Here is a 25,942-nt window from a genome sequence, read left to right on the forward strand (position 1 = left end):
TGGTGCTCAAAGATCATCCCAGATATCTCTTCATCCAGAACCCTCATCACCTCTCTGTATTGGGGCTCCTTTTACATCTCCCATTTTTCCTCTTTCTCATTTTCTTTCAGCACATTTTCTAGTACCTTTCTGAGAAAAGTTGAGTGAGAGGTTAATTTTACTGTTGCATTAGTCATCTTGGGCTGTATAACAAAATATCAAATAGGATAAATTTATTTTCTGATTATTTTGGAGGCTGAAAGTCCCATATCAAGGTACTGGTATACTCTGCTTTTGGGGAGGGCTCTCTTCTTGGCTTATAGGCAGCTGCCTTCTTGCTGTGTGCTCATATGGCCTTTCTCCTGTGTGTGTTCAGGAAAAGAGAGTGTGAGTGGGCTTTCTGGTGTTTCTTTTCATAAGGCTACTGTCATATCAACTCTACCCGTATGACCTCATTTAGACTTGATTACTTCCTAGAAGCACCATCTCCAAATACAGCAACATTGGGGGTTCAACATATGAACTAGGGGGAGGGGGACAAGAATTCAATCCATAACATGTATGTTTTTAAAAGTCTTCGAGTTGCTATTGTGGCTCAGTGTGTTAAGAACCCAATATTGTCTCTGTGAGGATGTAGGTTTGATCCATGGCCTCATTCAGTGGATTAAGGATCTGGCATTGCTATAAGCTGCAGCAAATAGTTTACAGATGTGGCTCAGATCCAGTGTTGCTGTGGCTATGGCATAGGCCACAGCTGCAGCTCTGATTTGACCCCTGGCATGGGAATGTCCATATGCCACAGGTGCAGCCACTCTCTTGCCTTTTAAGATGGACCATGCTCTCTCTCAATAAATCTACTTCTTATCTATTACTTTGCCTCTCCCTGAATTCCTTCTTCACTAATCCAAAAACTGCTACCAGAAAACTGCTAGAGCTTATTAATGAATTTGGTAAAGTTGCAGGATACAAAATTAATATGCACAAATCTCTTGCATCCCTATACACTAACAATGAAAGATCAGAAAAAGAAATTAGGGAAATAATCGCATTTACCATCACATCAAAAAGAATAAAATACCTAGAAATAAACCTACCTAAGGAGACAAAAGACCTGTACTCTGAAAACTGTAAGATGCTGATGAAATATATCAAAGATGACACAAACAGATGTAAAGATATAACATGTTCTTGAATTGGAAGAATCAATAGTGTCAAAATGACTATGCTGCACAAAGCAATATACAGATTCAATGCAATATTTATCACATTACCAATGATATTTTTCACAGAACTAGAACAAAAAATTTTAAATTTAAAATTTATAATGAAACACAAAAGACCCTGAATAGCCAAAGCAATCCTGAGAAAGAAAAATGGAACTGGAGAAATCAGACTCCCTCACTTCAGATTATACTACAAAGCTGCGGTCATCAAAACAGTGAGACACTGGAGTTCCCATCATGGCTCAGTGGTAATGGACATGACTAGTATCCATGAGGATGTGGGTTTGATCCCTGGCCTTACTCAGTGGGTTAAAGATCTGGCGTTGCCATGAGCTGTGGTGTAGGTTGCAGATGCAGCTCAGATCCCACATTGCTGTGGTATAGGTCAGCAGCTTTAGCTCTGATTCAACCCCTAGCCTGGGAACTTCCATATGTCACTCAGTATTAGAGAAATGCAAATCAAAACTACAATGAAGTATCGCCTCCCTCCTGTCAGAAAGGCCATCATTGAAAGTCTACAAACAATAAATGCTGTAGAGGGTGTGGAGAAAAAAAACCCTCCTACACTGTTGGTAATAATGTACATCATTGCATCCACTATGGAGAACGGTATGACGGTTCCTTAAAAAAAACTAAGAATATAACTACCATATGATCCATCAATTCCACTCCTGGGCATCTATCCAGAGAAAAGCATAATTCGAAAAGATACATGCACCTCTATGTTCACCGAAATATTACTTAAAATAGCCAAGACATGGAAACAACTTAAATGTCTATTGACAGAAGAATGGATAAAGAAGATGTGGTGTATATGTACAATGGACTATTACTCAGCTATAAAAATGAAATAATACCATTTGCACAACATGGATGGACCTAGAGATTCTCATATTAAGTGAAGTAAGCTGGACAGACAAAGACAAATATCATATGATATATTCCTTATATGTGGAATCTAAAAAAATGATACAAATGACCTTATTTACAAAACAGAAACAAACTCACAGATTTGAAAACAAACTTATGAATATCAAAGGGGAAATGGGCTGGAGGGGAGGGAAAGGGATAAATTAGGAGTTTAGAACTAACGTATACACACTACTACATATAAAATAGATAACCAACAAAGACCTACTGTAATAACCCTACTTAATATTCTGTAAAAACCTCTGTGGGAAAATAATCTTAAAAAAGAGTGGATATATGTATATACATATAACTGAATTACTTTGCTATACACCTGAAACTAACACAACATTGTAAATTAATTATACTCCAATATAAAATAAAAATTAAATTAAATAAATGAAAATCGTTATTCTATGTTTACATATGGCTGTTATTCAACCAGGTGAGAAACAATTTGAAAGTCATCATTGTCTTGGGTTGCTTGTATTTTTGCTCTTGAGAGGTCTAAAGTCATTCTAACTTGTGACTATTACTACATGAACCACACTGTCTGTCTGTCTCTCTTCTCATCTCTCATTTATAAAATCATCATCCTCAGAGATGATATGCCTTTGTAGGGGCTTATTTTCACTCATTGTCATTTCTATCTAGAAACCCAGGTTAATTTTATATTTTTCATTGTTTTCTCCTATTTATGCTGTTCTCTTATTATAGAAATTTTATTTTTCACATATTATATCTCCTGGGTCAGTCTTCTAATTAGCTTCCCCTCCCACCCCCATTCTCCATCTCTTTGTATTTTTGAACTTTTCTCTGGGAGATCAGCACAACATTACCTCCTAAATTTTCTACAGAGTTTTTCATTTAAAAATTTTAAAAACCACATTTTTTTTGTTCCTAGAAGTTTTCTCTTTTTTAATCATCCCATTTTTATTTCACAAATGTGGTATCTTTTTTTAACTATCAGAAGATTTTATGATACTTTTTAATGTTATTTGGAATATTTTAGTGTTTAATAGTGAATTACTGAGATGGGATTAAGATGGCAGAATAGAAGGACTGGAGCTCAACTTCTCTCCTAAAAACAACAAAATTCACAACTAAAGGCTGAGCAATCTCCACCCAAATGGGCCGGAAACCCATACCCTACTCCAGAAGAAAAAGAGGAGGCCACATCAAGAGGTAGGAGGGGTGATTTCACGATATAAACAACTCCATACCTCTCGGGTGGGAAGCTCCACAGACTGAAAACTAACTGGTTCACAGAGACTCACCTACAGGAGTGAAAGTTCTGAGCACCACATCAAACCTTCATGTGTGGGGATCTGGCACTGGGAGAAAGAGCCCCTGGAGCATCTGGCATTGGAGGCCGGCGGGGCTTGTGCACAGGAGCTCCACAGGACTGGGGGAAATGGAGAACCCATTCTTAAAAGGTGCACATGGACTTTCACGTGCACTGGGTCCCAGGGCAGAGCAAGGTCTCCATAGGAACCTGGGTGAGACCTGACTGCAATTCTTGGAGGACATCCTGGGAAAACAGGGGTGAATGTGGCTTGTTGTGAGGGAAGGACATTGAAGGCAAAGCTCTCAGGAATATTCAGCAGTTGCCTTTCTCTGGAGGTGGCCATTTTGGGAAAATCTGGCCCCACCCATCAGTCAGTCAGCTCTGAGAAGCCCCAGGGCAAACAACAATCTAGGTGGGATCACAGCCCCACCCCTCAGTAAACAGGCTACCTAAAGACCCCTCAGGCACACAGCCACCTCTAATCCCATCCAGAGACTAAGCCCCACCCAGCAGAGGGATTAGAATCGGCTCCACCTACCAGTGGGCAGGCATCAGCCCCTCCCATCAGGAAGCCTACAGCAAGCCCCCCCGATACCGACTTCAGCCACAAGGGGGGCAGACACCAGAAGTAAGAGAGGCTACAGCTCTATTATCTATAAAAAGGTCACCACACCAAAAATCTATACAAATGAAAAGACACAGAAGTATAACTCAGATGAGGGAGAAAGGAAAAACCCCAGAAAATCAGCTAAGCGATGAGGAAATTCTCAGCCTCCAGGAAAAAGACTTTAGATTGTCGATGCTGAAGATGATGCAAGACATTGGAAGTAAACTGGAGGCAAAGATGGATAACTTACAGGAAACACTGAGCAAAGAGATACAAGATATAAAACTTAAACAAGAAGAGATGCAAAATACAATAACTGAAATAAAAAACTCACTAGAAGCAGCTAACAGCAGAATACAGGAGGCGGAAGAACGAATATGCGAGGTGGAGGACAGATTAGAAAAAATTACGGATGCAGAACAGAAAAGAGAAAGAAGATTGAAAACAAATGAAGAGAGTCTCAGGGAACTCTGGGACAATGTTAAACGCACCAACATCCGTATTATAGGGATGTCAGAAGGAGAAGCGAGAGAGAAGGGGACAGAAAAAATATTCCAAGAGATAATAGCCAAAAACTTCCCTAACATGGGAAAGGAACCACTCACTCAAATCCAGGAAGCGCAACGAGGACCATATAAAATAAACCCAAGGAGGAACACACCAAGACACATATTAATCAAATTAACCAAAATTAAAGACAAAGAGAAGATCTTGAAAGCAGCTAGGGAAAAGAAACACGTAACATACAAGGGAACCCCAATGAGGTTGTCGTTGGCAGATTTTTCAGCAGGAACTCTGCAGGCCAGAAGGGAGTGGCATGATATACTTAAGTAATGAAAGGAAAAAACCTCCAACCAAGATTACTCTACCCAGCAAGGCTTTCATTCAGATTTGAAGGAGAAATCAAAACCTTCACAGACAAGCAAAAGTTGAGAGAATTCAGCAACACTAAACCAGCCTTACAACGAATACTAAAGGAACTTTTCTAGGCAGAAAAGAAAAAGCCACAATCAGAAACAAAAATGCCACAAATGACAAGGCTCACCAGTAAAGGTATATATACAGTAAAGATAGGAAATCATCCGTGCACAATTACACCACCAAAATCAGAAATCATGAGAAGAGGTGGGTACAAATGCAGGACACTGGAGATGAACTTGCAATTAAGAGAACAACAACTTAAAACAATCTCATATACATATAGACTCATATCAAAGCTTCAGAATAACTGCAAACCAAAAATCTACAATTGATACACAAACAAGGAATCTCTGGAGAAGAAATATATCTCATAGTAAATAAGTGCATAATCCACCATGAAGAGGGTCATTTGACATCATTCTTGGAATGCTGAAGTATTGTTAAATCTGATTCTGATTTCCTCTCCATCAAAGAACTTATGATAATTATAATTAAATAATGCCACTGTACAAGTAAAAAAAATAGTGAATTACTTTAAGTTTCTCTCTTTTTTCTGTTTCCAGACTCTCTGAAAGAATCTGGCTCTGCTCCCCACTTCCACACTTTTTTCTAGGGTTTGCAGACCACACTTTCAGAACCACAGGCCTAGTGCTTGGTGATTTTAATGAAAGAACTTTTATTAGGATGATGGGGCAGGAGACAGGAGTGTAGGGGAATGAGGACAAAATGGGAAACTTGAAGAAATGAAAAAAGCAGACACAGTCCTTTTAGGATCCCTTGTCTACAGCAGGCAGAAAATGGCAATTAAAATTAGGTAATCACTGGAATTCCCCTTGTGGCACAGTGTGTTAAGAATCTGACTGCAGGCATTCCCATTGTGGCTCAGTAGTTAATGCACCCAACTAGCATCCATGAGGGTGTGGGTTTGATCCCCGGCCTCGTTCAGTGGGTTGGGAATCTGGTGTTGCCGTGAGCTGTGGTGAAGTTTGCAGACACGGCTCGGATCCAGCCTTGCTGTGGCTCTGGCGTAAGCTGGTGGCTACAGCTCCGATTGGACCCCTAGCCTGTTAACCTCCATACGCCATGGGTGAGGCCCTAAAAAGACAATAACAACAACAAAAAGAATCCAACTGCAGTGGCTCAGGTTGCTGCTGAGGTGCAGGTTCAATCCCCAGCCCAGCGAATTTGGTCTTGGATCCAATCCCTGGTCCCAGGAACTTCCACATTCCAAGGGTACGGCCATTAAAAAAGAAAAAAAAAATCAGAAAGAAAAACCACTCTATGCTTGCTCTTTACAGGTCATCTCAATCCTCACACAACTCTATAAGTATTATCAATATCCTTTTACAGACATAGGAACTGAGACTCAGAGACGTCAAATTAATTGCTTAAGATCACACAGCTAGTTGGTGCCATAATTAAGTGTGAAGACCGATCTGATTCTTACCCATTACTGCTCTAGCTCATCTTCTCCCACAGAGCTGGAAGGGATCAACTATGACCATCCTGTGTTTTTGTGTGCCTAATCTTTTTAATTCTCATTTTTTTCCTATCTCTTCCTTATAAGGTATCTATTTTGAAGCTTGATCTTATCTAGAAATTAAATTAAGTTGCTCATCCATAACCTTTAACCATATCAGAAATGTTTTGTTTTTGTTTTTGTTTTGTTTTGCTGCGCCTGACACCTGCAGCATATGGAATTTCCTGGGCCAGGGATCAAACTCATGCCACAGAAGTGACCCAGGCCACTGCAGTGACAATGTTGGATCTGCTACAACACAAGAGAACTCCCAGATAGGTTTTTAGTATGGTGTTTTTCAAGCTGAAATTTGTGAAAAGCTTAAGAATTGAAACAAGCATTTCAAACTGGATAGAATAAGAAGAATTCCTATCCTTACAAAGTTTTTTTCCCTTTTGAAAATTTTAATTGTAGCTAAACCAGTCTCAGATGTATTTTATTTTTATTTTTATTTTTTTGTCTTTTTAGGGCCATACCTGTGACATATGGAGGTTCCCAGGCTAGGGGTCAAATCAGAGCTGTAGCCACTCGCTTATACCATAGCCACAGCAACGCCAGATCTGAGCCACATCTGCAACCTACACCACAGTTTACAGCAACACCGGATCCTTAACCTGCTGATTGAGGCTGCGGATTGAACCTGTGTCCTCATGGATACTAGTCAGTTTCATTTCTGCTGAATCACGACAGGAATTCCCATATGAATATTTATATGCATATTCGCTGCACGAAGAAGGGATAAGCACTGTTACCCATGTGTGTATTTATATTCTGGATTCTGACATAGAATGTTCTTTATATTCTGGGTCATGTTCAGAAAAAGATTCTAGATTCATTTCACACTGTCTTTCATACACAATCCAAGCTATCTTCTAGCATATCCATTTTAAAACAGATTTTGTACAAAATATACAGTTTATGTGGAATGAAAAGCCATCTTGATCTGTCCCCCTACTACCATATACAGATAGCCCTATTGGCAACCACTTTGCCCATAGACATTTTATATCTTAGCCATGTCAAATTAATTTTACAAAACCACTTTATTGACTTGTATATCCAATAAAATGCACTCATTCTAAGACATAACTTGATGTATTTTGTATATACTTGTTTAACCACCATTATAAATCAGTGTGCACTGCACTTCCATTATCCTAAAAGTGGTCTGTACCCCTACTCCCCAGTCCCAGCCCCAGGCAAACACCGAACTGCTTTTCTATAACAACGAGGTAGTCTTGATTTTTCTAGAGTTTCATATATGTAACAAATGTATTCTTTGTGTCTGATTTTGTTTACTCAGTGTAATGCTCTGACAACAATATTCTTACAGGTATCTCTAGGCTATTGTTTTTATGGCTAAGTGGTATTCCATTGTACCACTACAGCATACCTTCTATCTTAAGGTAAATGTTTGGTTTGTCTCCAGTTTTTGCTTATTATTAATAGAGCTGCTATGAAAATTAGGGTAAAATCTTCTGTGTGATCATTTTGGGGTGGGGTAAATACCTAAGAGTATAATTGCTACATTGCTTGGTACATCTATGTTTAACTGTATAAGAAATTAACAACTTGTCTTTCAAAATGATTACATTACTTTATATTCCCACTTGCAATGCCTGAGTGTTCTAGCTGCTCCATATCCTAGATTGTGTCAAATTTTTAATTTTGGCTATTCTAATAGTTGTGTGTTTGTGGCTTTAATTTGCATTTCTCTGACGGCTAAGGATGTTGAGCATCTTCTCATGTGCTTATTGGTCATTTGTTTATTTTCATTTGCGAAGTGTCTGTTCAAATCTTTCGCCCATTATTTGCCAAGTATACTTTGCCTTTTTATTACAGGATTGTGTTTGTATGGTCTGAACAGAAATTCTTTGTTAGGTACATGCATTGCAGATATTTCCATCTGGTCCTTGGCTTGTCAATTCATTTTCTTGATGGTATTTTTAAAGGAAAAACATTTTGAATTTTAACAAAGACAAATATATCCATTTTTTATGGTTAGTGCTTTTTGTATCCTCAGAAATCTTTGCCTAGCCCAAGGTTATGAAGTTTTACTTCTATGCTTTCTTTGAGACATTTTACATTTAGGTCTACGATCCATTTCAAGTTAATTTTTATGTATGACAGGAGTTATGGATTGCGGTTCCTTCCTCCCACCCTCTGTTGTGTATATGAGTTGTTCCAGCCACCATTTACTAGTCTATCTATCTTTATCTCCAGCAAATTACCTTTCGCACCTTTGGCAAAAATCAGTTGACCATATGCATGTGGATTTATTTCTTTTCATATGCTTATTTGTCATTTGTATACTTTTTTTCTTCAGTGTGCTGTGGTAGTTTGTGTCTTTCAAGGACTTTGTCTATTTCATCTAGGTTGTGAGATTTATAACATTGTTCATGATATACTATTATTATCCTTTTAATGTCTGTAGGATCTGCTCATAATATCATTTATGGCATTGATAATTAATGTTAAGTCCTTTCTTTTTCATTTTCAATCTTATTGTTTATTTTAAAAAAAAGTTTTGGGAGTTCCTGTCGTGGTGCAGTGGTTAACGAATCCGACTAGGAACCATGAGGTTGCGGGTTCAGTCCCTGCCCTTGCTCAGTGGGTTAAGGATCCGGCATTGCCGTGAGCTGTGGTGTAGGTTGCAGCAGCTCAGATCCCGCGTTGCTCTGGCTCTGGTGTAGGCCGGCGGCTACAGCTCCGATTAGACCCCTAGCCTGGGAACCTCCATATGCCACAGGAGCGGCCCAAGAAATAGCAAAAAAAGACCAAAAAAAAAAAAAAAAAGTTTTGATTTTTATTGTTCTTCAGTTGTTTTTGTGTTTTCTAGTTCATCAGTTTTTGATATTACCATTATTTTTGTCCTCTGTGTAATTTTGATTTATTTGCTCTTCTTTTTCAAAATTTGTAAGGTGGAAAGTTAAATCATTGATTTAAAATATTTCTCTTTTTCTAATGTAAGCATTTAATGTTATAAAATTTCCTTTTGGTACTGCTTTAGCTGCATCCCATACATTTTGATATGCTGTGTTATCATTTTCATCCTTTTCAAAATACCTAAAAATTTTTCGTATAATTTTTTCCTTGAGCTGTGATATATCTAGGAGTATGCTGCTTAATTTCTAAATATTTTGTGGTTTTTATATAGCTTGCTGTCATCGATTTATAATGTAATTCCATTTTGGTCAGAAAAATATTTCGTTAATAACTTCTTTCTCTTGTAGATTTTTCAATATTCTCTTTTTCTCTCTGGCTCGTTTTACTTTAAAATGTTTATGGCATAAAAAGACTACCCCAATCCTGGCTTTGTATGACCTCTCAGCTCTAGGGACCAACACCAGGTAATTGCTTGATCTGAACTCTGAATTCTCAGGAGAGTATCTGATTGGATCAGCTTGCATCAGGTCCAATTACCTGTGGCGAGGGTAATTGCTGGCACATAGAATTAACAAGGAGGTCTGGTTTATCCCTTTAGCAGGACTGTGGATAAAAACAGCTTAGAAAAAAGGCACATGGACTGGATAGCACTCCAGTAGTTCTTATATACTTATTTAACAAAAATGTTTCTCAGATTTTTAGGTTGATGGGAAAACAAAAAGGCTTAGAAGAAAATTGGCGTGGCTCTTTCATCAGCTCCCCTGATGGTTAAGTCTGATTTTTCATACTGGAGTATGCAGTAGTATTACAGTGACAATTGAGAGTCTTAGAATAAACATGGTGTATCTTCTTGAAGCTTTCACTTTACTAGAAATTGTAGGAAGATTTTATATTAAGACAAACACGAATGTGTGATAGTGTAAACTGAAGAACAATCAAGATTTTTAGAGACACGGAATATAACTTGAATTTCAAGCTAGTGGATGTGTCCTTTGTGGAAAAGATCCTGTAGGTTCCTTACTAGAAGCCATGGAGAACTCCATGAATAATGTCAAGCATTCTCTCTAGAATCATAATCCTCACCCTTGTTAGCTTTTAAGTAATAGTTTCATCTTTATCAAGTAGAGACTATGTGAATATCTGACTTTTACTATCGTGCCAGAGTCTTTAGGGTCTCTTGATTCATAGGTGCAGAAGAAAAGATACCAATCATAAGATTAATGTCAGCATGTTTATTGGATACCTGTGACATGCTAGGTGAAGTATGTTTTCTGAATGCAGTTTCTTTTGTATTTGCCATGCTAAGATAAATGCAAAGGAAATGGGGAAGACAGAGGTGGAGGTAAATGGAAATGGCAAAGCTATTTCTAGTCTTTAAAGAAGGAAGGGTGCAGATGTGAGAAGAGAGTCAGATCATGTTCGAAAAGTGGTGCTTATAGCCACTATGGAGAACAGTATGGAGGTTCCTTAAAAAATTAAAAATAGAGTTACCATATGATCTGCCACCCCACTCCAAGGCATGTGTCCAGGAAGAAAAAAAAATAATTAGAAAAAAATGCATCCCAATGTTTATAGCAAGATTATTTATAATAGCTAAGACATGGAAGCAACCCAAATGTCTATCAACAAATGAACAGATAAAGAAGATGTGATACATATATACACAATGGAATAGTACTCAGCCATAAAAAAGAATAAAATAATGCCATTTGCAGCAATATGGATGAGCCTAGAGATTTTCACACTTAGTGAAAGGAACTAAAGATCGAATGAGATCACTTATATGTGAAATCTAAAAAAAAAAATGGTACAAACAAACTTATTTACAGAACAGAAATAGACTCACAGACATAGAAAACAAACTTATGGTTACCAAAGGGGGGAGCGGGGGAAGGGATACATTGGGAGTTTGGGCTTTAAATAGACATATGACTATATACAAACTAGAAAATCAACATGAACCTACTGTATAGCACAGGGATCTATACACAATATTTTGTAACCTATAATGGAAGAGAATATAAAAAAGTATAAATACATATTTATATCTGTATATCTGAATCACTTTGCTGCACACCTGAAACTAACACAACATGGTATATCAACTATATTTCAATACAAATTTTTTTAAAAAGATAGGCTTCCCTGATGAAAACTGCTTGGAAAAAAAAGAAGATGCAACTGCTTACTGCTAGCATGTTGGCTCTAATGTAATCTAATTAGGCTGCCCAGGGGAAATGGCTTGACAATCACCAAGGTGAGTAAACACATACACCTCCTGGGTCCAAACCCATGTCCATGACCTCACCCTACACCTTTAGTCCCTCCTCCTGCTCAAGTTGGTAGCTTAGCAATCACAACATTGGCAACAAAATACCAAGAACAACTGGAAAAGGAAATGAGAATTTGTTAGCATCAATTTTCTTTGGGGGAAGTAATGTAGGTTACTATATGTGTGAGAGGAAAGCCCAGATTATACAATGAATCCTGTTAGCACATACAGATTGTACAGAAGTACAACATGGTCACTTTAGGCATTTTCCCCTCCAGCTATGAAGGCATGAATATTGAATGGAGTTGAGAGACAATGAAGCTTTGTATAAATGTTAGAACTCTGGGATATTGAAGAGATGCATTCTGGAATGTAAAGCCTCATGAATAGCTAGCCTGGAAACACCTGCTCTGCTCTGTACTTGATCTCTGATGTTCTATCCTTAGAGCTGGGTCAGCTTGACTCCTTGAACCTTGTGAAATTGCAGATATCTCCAAGAAGTGTGTTAACTTTTCTCCATCATTGTTTGGTTGTGAAAGTAGAAAGGAGAATGGAACCCGGCAGATGCTCTTGGTTCCGGTTACAACACTGATGCTGGATTTCCAACCATGAGCACGGCAACTCTTTCAATTTCCATGACCTCATCTGTACACAAAGAAGCTGAACTAGGAGATCTGTACTGTGCCTTTCAGGTTCTGCTTTCTGTGAGTCAATGAGGAAAGCCTCTGTGGGCAGGAGCATTTTTTAGAATGGAGAGCTGAGTGAGCAAACAGGTTTCCACCCTTAGGACAAAGGGCCCACAATAGAGAGGCATGCACCTAATGCCAAATTTTCTTATGCCAGATTTATGTCAAGGGAAACACCTGGGACTGTGTGCCTAAATGACCGTGACAGTAATGAAAACTGCTGTTAGTGCCTGTCCTGGGCTCCTGATGTCTCATTGCCTTTAAGTACTCATGATTCAGGAGAATTGCTGATTTGTTGGGACCATGGCACACACATCTTTGAGGAATCCTAAATCCTATAAACATCCTTGAGAATTAGCCTGTGCCCCTCTGCCTCTGTGGTGTGGTGGGACAGATGTGTTTATAATTATCCAGGCTTGTCATCTTACTTCATCTAGAGCACTTGCCGGGCAGAGAAGATGACAGCAGACTTGCACTGGAATGGAAGCAAATTCAAGTTCAAAGAATCGAGACTATATGAGATAATCAGTGGACGTGTTCAGCAGGCAATTGGAAATGCGTGTCCACGGCTGAGGGGAGAACTGGATTTAGGAGTTATTTGTACGCAGGGGGTAGCTGGGGTAGCTGGTCGCCATGACTTCCACCGATTTTTTTAACATGTTAACGGTGTATTTTATTTCCTATCATCTATAGCATAAATTAGAGAGTGTAGCCAGAACTAGAAAAAAATATTTGAAGGATTTATGCATTTCAAAGTCCTAACTGTGACTATTTCTTGTCAGGTGGCTCAGGAGAGGATTAAGATTGAAATCAGAATATGTTCTGATGAGGGTAGTACTTATTTATTTATTTAATGGCCTCACCCATGACATATAGCAGTTCCTAGGCCAGAGATCCAATCTGAGCCGCAGCTTTGACCTACACCACAGGTGCGGCAACACCAGATCCTGGGACCCACTGCACCAGACTGGGGATCTAACACTCACCTCTGCGGCGAACTGAGCCACTGCAGTTGGATTCTTTTGTTTGTTTGTTTGTTTTGAAATTTTATTTTTTTTACAGAATAAAATGCATATATTTAAACACAATTACTTTCACACGGATTATTATATCATGGATCTTAAGAAAGAGATAGTGACTCCCTCTGGAGAAGTGGAATGGAAAAGATGCTGAGACAAATAGGAAATTTATTCTATACTTTATCCCATTTTGCATGGTTTTCATCTTTACTTTTTAGTATTATCTATTACATTTCAATTTTTCTTTAAAGAAGAAAGCCTTATATACCATTAAATATTTTATATAGCATAATAAAAAGAATAACTGGTAAGAATAACAAAAATAATACATCCTATGAAAATAAGTAAAATATAAAATGCATAAATTGGTTAAAAACTAGTGTAACTATCCTCACAATTTGTTACATCTTATTGATTCTTCAATATAGAACACCATTCTAGGTGATGTGATAAACAAGACATTATGGACCGTACATTGTAAAAATGGTTATTAATAATACAATTGTAGAACTGTATTATTTAATTGTACAGTTGCATTATTTAATTATAATTATCGTAAGTTCTTTGATAGAGAGGAAATCAGAATCAGATATGTCAAATGACCCCTTCATGGTGGATTATGCACTTATTTACTATGAAATATATTTCTTCTCCAGAGATTCCTTGTTTGTGTATCAATTGTAGATTTTTGGTTTGCAGTTATTCTGAAGCTTTGATATGAGTCTATATGTATATGAGATTGTTTTAAGTTGTTGTTCTCTTAATTGCAAGTTCATCTCCAGTGTCCTGCATTTGTACCCACCTCTTCTCATGATTTCTGATTTTGGTGGTGTAATTGTGCACGGATGATTTCCTATCTTTACTGTATATATACCTTTACTGGTGAGCCTTGTCATTTGTGGCATTTTTGTTTCTGATTGTGGCTTTTTCTTTTCTGCCTAGAAAAGTTCCTTTAGTATTCGTTGTAAGGCTGGTTTAGTGTTGCTGAATTCTCTCAACTTTTGCTTGTCTGTGAAGGTTTTGATTTCTCCTTCAAATCTGAATGAAAGCCTTGCTGGGTAGAGTAATCTTGGTTGGAGGTTTTTTCCTTTCATTACTTAAGTATATCATGCCACTCCCTTCTGGCCTGCAGAGTTCCTGCTGAAAAATCTGCCAACGACAACCTCATTGGGGTTCCCTTGTATGTTACATGTTTCTTTTCCCTAGCTGCTTTCAAGATCTTCTCTTTGTCTTTAATTTTGGTTAATTTGATTAATATGTGTCTTGGTGTGTTCCTCCTTGGGTTTATTTTATATGGTCCTCGTTGCGCTTCCTGGATTTGAGTGAGTGGTTCCTTTCCCATGTTAGGGAAGTTTTTGGCTATTATCTCTTGGAATATTTTTTCTGTCCCCTTCTCTCTCGCTTCTCCTTCTGACATCCCTATAATACGGATGTTGGTGCGTTTAACATTGTCCCAGAGTTCCCTGAGACTCTCTTCATTTGTTTTCAATCTTCTTTCTCTTTTCTGTTCTGCATCCGTAATTTTTTCTAATCTGTCCTCCACCTCGCATATTCGTTCTTCCGCCTCCTGTATTCTGCTGTTAGCTGCTTCTAGTGAGTTTTTTATTTCAGTTATTGTATTTTGCATCTCTTCTTGTTTAAGTTTTATATCTTGTATCTCTTTGCTCAGTGTTTCCTGTAAGTTATCCATCTTTGCCTCCAGTTTACTTCCAATGTCTTGCATCATCTTCAGCATCGACAATCTAAAGTCTTTTTCCTGGAGGCTGAGAATTTCCTCATCGCTTAGCTGATTTTCTGGGGTTTTTCCTTTCTCCCTCATCTGAGTTATACTTCTGTGTCTTTTCATTTGTATAGATTTTTGGTGTGGTGACCTTTTTATAGATAATAGAGCTGTAGCCTCTCTTACTTCTGGTGTCTGCCCCCCTTGTGGCTGAAGTCGGTATCGGGGGGGCTTGCTGTAGGCTTCCTGATGGGAGGGGCTGATGCCTGCCCACTGGTAGGTGGAGCCGATTCTAATCCCTCTGCTGGGTGGGGCTTAGTCTCTGGATGGGATTAGAGGTGGCTGTGTGCCTGAGGGGTCTTTAGGTAGCCTGTTTACTGAGGGGTGGGGCTGTGATCCCACCTAGATTGTTGTTTGCCCTGGGGCTTCTCAGAGCTGACTGACTGATGGGTGGGGCCAGATTTTCCCAAAATGGCCACCTCCAGAGAAAGGCAACTGCTGAATATTCCTGAGAACTTTGCCTTCAATGTCCTTCCCTCACAACAAGCCACATTCACCCCTGTTTTCCCAGGATGTCCTCCAAGAATTGCAGTCAGGTCTCACCCAGGTTCCTATGGAGACCTTGCTCTGCCCTGGGACCCAGTGCACGTGAAAGTCCATGTGCACCTTTTAAGAATGGGTTCTCCATTTCCCCCAGTCCTGTGGAGCTCCTGTGCACAAGCCCCGCCGGCCTCCAATGCCAGATGCTCCAGGGGCTCTTTCTCCCAGTGCCAGATCCCCACACATGAAGGTTTGATGTGGTGCTCAGAACTTTCACTCCTGTAGGTGAGTCTCTGTGAACCAGTTAGTTTTCAGTCTGTGGAGCTTCCCACCCGAGAGGTATGGAGTTGTTTATATCGTGAAATCACCCCTCCTACCTCTTGATGTGGCCTCCTCTTTTTCTTCTGGAGTAGGGTATGGGTTTCCGGCCCATTTGGGTGGAGATTGCTCAGCCTTTAGTTGTGAATTTTGTTGTTTTTAGGAGAGAAGTTGAGCTCCAGTCCTTCTATTCTGCCATCTTAATCCTCTCTCTGCAGTTGGATTCTTTTTTTTTTTTTTTTTTTTTTGTCTTTTGTCTTTTTGTTGTTGTTGTTGTTGTTGCTATTTCTTGGGCCGCTCCCGGGGCATATGGAGATTCCCAGGCTAGGGGTTGAATCGGAGCTGTAGCCACCGGCCTACGCCAGAGCCAGAGCAACGCGGGATCCAAGCTGCGTCTGCAACCTACACCACAGCTCACGGCAACGCCAGATCGTTAACCCACTGAGCAAGGGCAGGGACCAAATCGGCAACCTCATGGTTCCTAGTCGGATTCGTTAACCACTGCGCCATGACGGGAACTCCTGCAGTTGGATTCTTAACCCACTTGCCACAGCAGGAACTCCTGATAGAAGTTTTGGTTTTTTTTCCTTTTCTTTTTTGGCTGCCCCTCAGCACGTGGAGTTCCCAAGCCAGGGATCAGAGCTGAGCTGCAGTTGCGACCTAAGCCACATGTGTGGCATCTCCAGATTCTTAACCCACTGTGGTGGGTCAGGGATTGAACTTGCATACCAGTAGCTCCTAAAATGGTGCCAATCCCGTTGTACCACAGTGGAAACTCCTAAGAGTAGTTTTTGATTCTGATTGTGTTCCTCATATACATCCTCACTTCTAAACTAGGGATAGCTCAATCTCAGTCTCATTTTAATTAAGACAGAGTTCCCTAGGGAGTTCTCATTGTGGCATAGAAGAAACAAATCTGACTAGTATCCTTGAGGATGTGGGTTTGATCCCTGGCCTTGCTCAGTGGGTTAAGGATCTGGCATTGCCTTGAGCTGTGATGTAGATCACAGTCACTGCTTGGATTGGGCATTGCTGTGGCTGTGCTGTAGGCTAGTGGCTGTAGCTCCGGTTGGACCCCTAGCTTGGAAACTTCCATATGCTGCACCTTCGGACCTAAAAAAAAAAAAAAGAGAGAGAGAGAGAGACAGAGTTCCCTAGTTAGTAAGAGGTTTGGGGGCAGTTTTTAGGGTCTATGGGCTGGAAATGCAGAGGTGAGAGACAAGCAAGATGTGGGGGTAGAGGCACCCAGTGCCAATTTCTCCATTTGGTCAGTGCTGGGACTCCTTTTCCCCTTTCCTGGTACTTCCCAGTTTGCCCAGTAACCTCAGGATCTTCTTGCAAAGAGGCTGGAGCTCTCTAACTAGAGGCATCCTGCTGACTTAGAGACAAGCAGAGGTAATTAACTGGTAGTTAATTCTGACCTCTTTATAGGAACCACTGTAGAGATATATGACTTACTTTTTTTTTCTTAGTGTCCCTCGTGCCTAAAATTTCATGGTAATCATGACATTTGTGTTTATCATTAATATTCCAGCTGAAAACATCCTCTTTTCTCCCCTCTGGTCCCGGCCATGGTCCATGTGCCATCACCTTTCTCAGAAAATGCTCTCTGTAAAGCCCAAATGTTGGTGAATGAGGCTGGGCTATTTCCACACCTCTCTTCCCTGTCTTTGACTTCCTACTGCAGCCTGGGGGAGGATGGTTTTATGCCACGGATACCTTGTTCGTCACTGCCGCCTTCTGAATCTCCCTCCTCCCGTCCACTATCACAGACCTTGAATAATTGTTTTCATTCAACCATGTAGCTCATTACTTCTTTGACCAGCAGGCTAAACCCAAGTATCTCTCCGTGCTGTCATTAACATGCTTCTTGTTTAACTCAAAACAGCTGTTCCTCCTCTGCCTCCCATCCCCAAGCTTTCCTCCTTAGACAAACCTTGCTTATCCAGAAACTTTGGGGGAAAAAATTATTTTTGAAGAAACAAGAGTTCTGGAAACTGGAAATAAGGATTTGCCACTTTCCTCTTCCATTAAAGATGGAAACATCTTCAATTTTAACCATCTGAATGGAAATCTTTCTAAAATACATTGTTTAGTACTTTCTTAAACAGAGGACATAGAACATGATTTAACTTTTTCTTGATGTCTTTGGAATCATTATACCGAACAAAGATTCCACGCTGTCACATAATAGGGCCCTGAGATTCTTTTGGAGTAGAAAGTGTCCTAGATTTCGTGATTCTGAAGTTATTTTGTGTTTTTTTTTTTTTTAATTGAACTACAGCTGATTTACGGTGCTGTGTTAGTTTCAGGCATGCAGCAAAGAGATTCAAAGAATCTGCAAAAGAATACCTATGTTCTATTTCAGATTCTTTTCTAGTATAGATTATTACAAGATATTGACTTTTTTTTCCTCAAGCGCGTGTGCACATGTGTGTGTATTAGAACTGTATGGAAAGAATTGTGAAGAAGGACCTGAGTTTCCTATGAAGAAATTGATTGGATTGTGTGTGCTCTATTTTGGTTTCCCCGAGGCCATTTTTGTTAATGTTTGTGCTCATTTTAGACATGGGGAGTTGTAAGACAAATCAGTCAGACACTGGTGAAAAGTTATTTCTGGATTTCTAGGAGCCACCTATCTTTCCAGAAACCTCTTCCTCAGCTTCATTCTTTGGTATCACTTCACTCTAGTGCAGGCAACTGTCACTACAAAGAGAGTCCTTTTATGAGAGGTCCTCCATTGCATTATCCCAACCTCACATACGAACTATTTCACTCTATCTTTAAAAATATTATCATGATGTTCTCAAACCATTGTCATTAAGAAAAAAAAATCCACAGGTGCAAAAACAAACTGCAACCACGAGTCTCTCTCTCTCTTTCTCTCTCTCTCCCTTATTGTCCTCTTTGGCAAAGGTCTATGGAAAGCTGAGAAAAGGAACAGGGCCATTTGACAGAGTGTAACCCACACCAGCCCTATTGAGCAATAGCTTGACCGTAAGTCCTTTTCAATGAAACGGAGGTATATTTTCTTTTATATTGTTGACTTTGACCCTGCAGCTTAGCAAAGAACACTTGTGCAACATTTTCTAGATCAATTGATCACCCCCTCCGAGCAGACTTGCCCTTTTCTCATCTTTAAAGGGAAACCAGGCCCATCGACATAATCCCCCATTCTGCTTTGTTTCTCTCCAGGTCTTCAGGCTGTAGATTCTGAAATATGAATGAAGGGATGTGAAAGTGATGGGCTCTGTCCTTACACCCAGCCCCAGTGGGAGCTTGGGCAGGGAGTGGGAGGATGAGAAACGTCTTCATTTTACACAACAAAGTGCTTCTCCAAGGTGGGTTATTGCTGAGTTGTCTGCCTCCAACTTTCCTAAGGTGATTGTTTAAAATATGGATTCCTGGGCAGCTTCTGTACCTACTGTATCTGTCAACATTTCTGGAGGATAGGGCTTTGTGATTTGCATTTTATTTTATTTTTGTATTGAAGTATAGTTGATTTACAATGTTATGTTAATTTCTGCTGTGATTCAATATGCATATATAGTTATATATATACACTCTTAAAATATTCTTTTCCATTATGGTTTATCAAAGGACATTAAATACAGTTCTCTGTGCTATACAGTAAGACCTTGTTGATTAACCCATTCATGTATAATAGCTTAAACTTCTAACCCCAACCTCTCAGTCTGTCCCTCCCACAACCCCCTCCCCCTAGGCAACCACAAGTTTTTTTCACTACATCAATGAGTCTCTTTCTGATTCACAGATAGGTTCTTTTCTGTCATTTCTTAGATTCTACAGATAAGTGATATCATATATTTGTCTTTCTCTTGCTGACTCGCTTAATATGAGCCCTCTAGTTGTATCCATGTTACTGTGAATGTCATTCTTTCTTTTTTATGGCTGAGTAGTATTCCCTTGTATATATATTATACATCTTTATGTGATCTGAATTTTTTTTTTGTCTTTTTAGGCCCACACTCGAGGCATATGGAGGTTCCCAGCCTAGGGGTCCAATCAGAGCTGTAGCTGCCAGCCTACACCATAGCCACAGCAACATGGGATCCGAGCTGCATCTGCAACCTACACCACAGGTCACAGCAATGCCAGATCCATAACCCACTGACTGGGGCCAGAGATCAAAACCGAGTTCTCATGGATGCTAGTTGGGTTCGTTAATCACTGAGCCACGACGTAAACTCCTATGATCTGAATTTTAAATCAACCAGATGTGGAGTTCCCGTTGTGGCTCAGCAGAAACAAACCCGACTAGTACCCATGAGGATTCAGGTTCAATCCCTGGCCCTATCAGTGGGTTCAGGATCCAGCATTGCTGAGAGCTGTGGTATAGGTTGTAGACGTGGCTTGGATCTGGCGTTGCTGTGGCTGTGGCATAGGCTGGCAGTTGAAGCTCTAATTCAACCCCTAACCTGGGAACTTCCATATGCTGAGAGTTCAGCCCTAAAAAAAAAAAAAAAAAAAAGGAAAAATAAAAATAGACCTGAGCTGAAATCAATGCCTTTTGAGCTACTGCACATGCTGTTCAGGGTGCCGGGCAGTTGCTCCTAAAAGATGAAAGCCAAGACAGAGCCCTGGGCACTGAGGGGCCGATGGGAGTCTTCAATACAAAGAAATTCTCATTCCTCTTTTGTTCGTCCCCTTCAATTTTCTGATCTTTTTCCTCCACTCCCTCTTTCTTGTAAAGACTCAAGCTCTGAAATAATTATATGAAATTAAGTCGGTAAAAGCCAGGCTTGTTTCCTTAAGATTGATGTGTTAACATTTGGGGCAGTTTTCTCAGGACTCAGGGAGACTATTATTTCTGAGCTTGGCTGCAGGAACCTTCCTCTTCCCCAGGAAGGGGAGAATCTCCTTCCCCAAACCGTGTTTCTTCTTCATCCCGAGATGCACCCTGACTGTGAGCAGAATAAGTGTGCAAATGTTTTTAGGTGCTCAGGATGTTTCTTACTGTGGTCCTAACTCCTGACTGCAGAGAGAGACTGAATTCCAACAGGGTTTCTTTACACCACATTGGACTTAAGGTTTGATTTTTCAGGATGGCATGACCCAGTCTGGAATCTAGAGGAGGTGAGGGAAAACACTTTCCAGCTCTACCTGCCTGTTCTTATCTCTATATCAAGATAAGCAAGCTACTGAGTTCCCATTGTGGCTCAGAGGGTTAAGAACCTGACTAGAATCCTTGAGGATGTGGGTTGGATCCCTGGCCTTGCTCAGTGGGTTAAATGACCCGCTATTACCACAAGTTGTGATTTAGATCGAGGATGCAGCTTGGATCTGTTGAGGCTGTGGTTCTTGCTGGACCCCTAGCCTGGGAATCTCCATATACTGCAGTGGCCCTAAAAAAAAAAAAAAAAAAAAAAGATAAGCAAGCTAGTTGGGTTTTAGCCAAAAGGAATCTTTTCATGCATAGTGTATCCTTTTAAAAAGTAATAACAGTTAAAAAAAAAAAAAAGCAACCCTGCCCATCACTTCCCCACTGTGTGCAATAAAATGAATGAAAGATGGAAAGATCCCCGGGCTTCTTTGCACTGGAAAATGGCTTGAGTACTCCGTGCTGAATTTCCATGTTCCTGAGGCCGCCCAGGCGGAGAGGAGTGGGGCCGGGGGCGGGGGCGGGGGTGGGGGTGGGGGGGTGGGGGGTGTCAGGGTTAAGGAGGTGGCTGCCTGCCTTGACACATCGTTCCTAATTATGACGCCTTTGTAAACCCCCTTCTCTTTTGCTTCACAGGGCTCGTAAAAGGCGCCTGCAAAAACCTCTGCCTTCCTGTGCCTCCCAGCCCCGAGGTAGAAATCCTCTTCTTGCAGGAAGTGCGGAGCAAAGTTCAAAGCTTTCTCCATCAAAAGAAAGTGCGCCTGATCCAGTGTAATGTGATTACGTGACAATTAGGCCGAAAAAAAAAAAAAAAAAAAAAAAAAAACAGTGCTACTGCATCTCTGGCTAGTAGTGCTGGCCCCTTACAGTCTTCACCTTTCTAAGAGATATTCATGCCTTCTCTGTTCAGTATAAAGATGATGCACAGCCACAGCCACACTGAACACCTTTGAGGGTCAAAGCCACTGGTAGCTTTGGGCTATGTGAGCACAGAGAGTTACAAAGAGGTTGTGATCAAATGTCCTTACTAGATACAGAGGCTAAGAGATGAGCTTAAGGGAGAGAGGACAAAGAAAAGAAGTGAGGGTTTGCAGACTCCGGGGGCAGGCCCTGTCGTTCTGGAGATTTTCTGTATGACTGCCAGGCTTGTTTCCTCGCTATAAAACAAGCCCAGTTCAACTGATGTTAAAAGAGGGTTAAAAGGGGTCATAAATCTTTCTGGGCATTGAAGAGCCACGCAAAACGCAGCCTGATGTCTTTTACATCTGTTTCAGGTTCTCAGGCTCATCTGGCTCAACTGCGCTTTCTCCAGCGATAACTCAGGAGCCCCATTCAACCCGCGGAGTGGCAGGTATAGGGTGTCACCCCTCAGAGCCCTGAGGATGAGGGTGAGCGTCCAGGCAGCAGCCAAGCCCCCAAGGCTGGCCCACTGACACCGTGTAAGTCTACACCCAGGGGCTGGTGGAGGAGAGGCTGCGGACTGACAGTATAAATGGGCAGCACACACACACACACACACACACAACCCAGAGAAGGGAGCCTGGTGGCGGGTGGGAGAGCGCTGGCTGAAGCTGGTCACACGGAGATTGAATTTCAGCTGAATTAGATCAGAGCTGTGGGAAACAGCACCTCCTTCACACACACACACACACACACACAGCCGGTCTCATAGGAAGATGTGGGAGGGCGGCTGGGGAGACAGAGGCAGGCAGCTGCGATGAAATCCCCAAGTCCGCCCCCAGCAGCTCCCAACTAACTTAATTACCATCTCCCTCTCCCCAGGCTGCGCAGACTCAGGGGCTTTAGACTGGAAGGCTTCAAGGTGTCAGGGTGAGATGGGACTGTTGAAAACACGCCCTGGTTTGGGAGTGAGCTTGTGTGTGTCTTTAGAGGAGGGAAAGCATGATTCTGAAAGGATGGGGAAGGCATGGAACTTTTAGGTCCACAACTGGAGAGGGCAAACTCCGGAAGGGATTTTGGTGGTTCTGACTCTTTTTAGGGTGTGATGTTTTACCTTTAGGGTTTGATGTTCTATAGTGTTTCATTAATGTGCAACGTGAGCTTTCGATAGATACCCTAACTGTTGGCTGCTACAAACTGGTCCTCTGATCTCCTGTCTCTGCTTGACAACCTGAGACCCAGAATACCAGCTTTTCTAGGGGAGGTGTTGGAGCAGTGGAATATGGGGGGAAAGTTTTAGAATTAAAATGGGAATGCTTGCAGTCCTATGAAAAAGGGCAAGAAGTCAGTGGCTTGGCGATCCACCCCCTTAGCAGGAGTTAGGGAGAGCCTTTCTAGGAGACAGTGGGAACACGCTTGCTCCTAAGCTGGCACCAAATGGCACCATTTCTCCAGGGCAGCGAGGGGCCTGGCACTCTGTCCATTTTGAATCTGGGAGGCTTCAAATGATCCTTTTTTTTCTTTTCCTGTCACTCAACAAAAGGCTAGAGGCAAAAATTCGTCCAGCAGCTTCCCCTGAACCAGGCAGAAAACAACCCGAGGCTGCCCAGTGCTCCCTAATCTTCTGGTTTGCACATCAATTTTGAGCTCACTGCTGCTGATTGGAAAATGACCTTGAACAATCCCTCACTCAAGATCACATGTTTGCGACGATGCCATGTGCTTCCCGCACAGTGCTCCTTTTCTTGGACTGAGAAGCTTCTGGAGTTTACACAATGTGTGGGCCTAAGGAAGCTGGCCAGGGTGTCCCCAGCGGGATGAGTTGTCAAGCAACCCCCCCACCCCCTGCCCCGACCTCGTTAAAAGAGAGAGAGAGACCTAGAGTAGAGACAGAGTCAGTTGCAGAGGATCCAACTTGATGTTTGAATTCCTAGGCGCTCCCCACTTTGTTGGATTTATTGTGATTCATAAAAAGAGACGGAGAATCCTAATAAGAACTCAGGTGCTGTTTGGGGATTCTCCTAGCTTCAGTGGATACCCACAAGTGCATGGAAAGATTGCAGGGAGTCTGTCAGATATCTGTAATCGCATTAAAAATGTCTATACAAAAATGTTATAGATGTCCCCTAGCCCCCGGAAGAGATCTCTTACGTTTTCAGCAGATTTTCAAGAGTCCAAGACTCCCTCAGATTTAAGAACTACTGTTTTATTTATTTATTTATTTACATTTTTAAAAAGCAATTAATTTCTTTTAGGACCAAACTCACGGCATATGGAAGTTCCCAGGCTAGGGGTTGAATCAGAGCTGCAGCTGCTGCCTACACCAGAGCCACAGCAACCAGCTCCGAGGCTCACGGCAACATGGGATCCTTAACCCATTGGTTGGGGCCAGGGATTGAACCTGAGTCCTCATGGATACTAGAGTGGTTCATTACCTCTGAGCTACAATGTGAACTCCAAGAATGACTGTTTTATATTAAAGATTTCCAAAGGTAATTTTAGTGGGAGGGGCGGAGCATTGTTTTTTCTCCATCATAGGTTGTACAAAGTAAAATATACTGCCTACTGTATACTGTGCCGCAGTGGAGCATGGCTGTTTGAATCCTGTCACTCAATGAAGACAATCACTGAGAGGAGAGGATGCAAACAGAAGCTGGCTGGGGCGGGTGGCACATGAGTACGCTGAGCTCTGGGAGATGCATTCATGAAGAGAGAAAGCATGAAGCAGAACCTTGAAGGGCTTATAGTCTAGTGCAGACCTACCAAACCTCTTGGAAAAGGAAGGTAGAGAAATAAAGAGCGAGATTTGGATCCATCACATGGAAAGAATGTGCCCTGGCCTGGGGTGGTACAAACCTCTTTTTGCCAGCACTGGGAAGGATGCTTAGGGCAAAGATGGTTGTCATAACACGTCTTAAAAAATGACAGAGATACTGGGGTCCCTCAGTCCTCCGTTCTGAGTTCCAAATTTCATGTTTGGCTGCAAATTATAGGCATGTTTAGCCTCAAGAAAATCTTTTTATTATTATTATTATTATTATTATTATTTTTTTTTTTTTAGAGCCGCACCAGTGCATATAGAAGTTCCCAGGGTAAGGGTCGAATTGGAGCTACAGCTGCTGGCCTACACCACAGCCAAAGCAATGCAGGATCAGAGCTGAGTCTGTGACCTACACCACAGCTCAGGGCAATGCCAGATCCCTGACCTAATGAGCAAGGCCAGGGATCAAACCCACATCCTCATGGATACTAGTTGGATTTGTTTCCACTGTGCCACAATGGGAACTCCTAAGAAAATCCAATTTTTTTTTTTTTTTGTCTTTTTGCTATTTCTTTGGGCCGCTCCTATGGCATATGGAGGTTCCCAGGCTAGGGGACGAATCGGAGCTGTAGCCACTGGCCTACGCTAGAGCCACAGCAACGCGGGATCCGAGCTGCGTCTGCGACCTACACCACAGCTCACGGCAACACAGGACCCCCAACCCACTGAGCAAGGGCAGGGACCGAACCCGCAACCTCATGGTTCCTAGTCGGATTCGTTAACCACTGCGCCACGATGAGAACTCCCTCCAATTTTTATAAATAAGCTGATCTCTGAAAGCAGACAAATTGGGGATGGTAATAATTTACACTAAATGGTAGCTACTTTTTTTTTTTTTTTTTTTTTTTTTTAATCAATGGCCATGAGACAGGATTTGAATCCAAGCCATAGCTGCAAACTATGCAGCAACTGTAGCCATGACAGAGACTTTAACTCACTGCACGGGGCTGGGGATTGAACTGGCACCTCTGCAGTGACCTAAGCAGCTGCAATCAGGTTCTTAACCCACCACACCACAGCAGAAACTCCAAAGAGTAGCTACTCTTGATGCCAGATACCTCTGAACAAAACTTTGCATACTTTATTTTTAGTAAGATTATGACAACTCTGTGTGGAACTGTTTCTCCCATTTTTCAAGTAAGGGACCTAAGGCTTAAACCACTTCTTTGCCATTACTTCTCTACCGAGTGGCGGAGAGGACCAAATTGAAAG

At 41.3% G+C, this 25,942-nt stretch overlaps 1 long non-coding RNA gene across 3 annotated transcripts in view; it reads left to right on the forward strand.

Moving 5' to 3' along the window:
* Positions 1–25,942, forward strand: part of LOC106510039 — a 108,534-nt gene that overhangs the window by 49,649 nt on the left and 32,943 nt on the right. For all 3 annotated transcript variants that reach the window (XR_002343239.1, XR_002343238.1, XR_002343240.1), the window contains exons 2-4: positions 19,083–19,228; positions 21,646–21,701; positions 22,284–22,448. This is a non-coding gene — a long non-coding RNA (uncharacterized LOC106510039). The remainder of the gene's footprint in view (positions 1–19,082; positions 19,229–21,645; positions 21,702–22,283; positions 22,449–25,942) is intronic.

Source organism: Sus scrofa, chromosome 4 (assembly GCF_000003025.6).
Source record: "Sus scrofa isolate TJ Tabasco breed Duroc chromosome 4, Sscrofa11.1, whole genome shotgun sequence".
Taxonomy (NCBI): Eukaryota; Metazoa; Chordata; class Mammalia; order Artiodactyla; family Suidae; genus Sus; species Sus scrofa.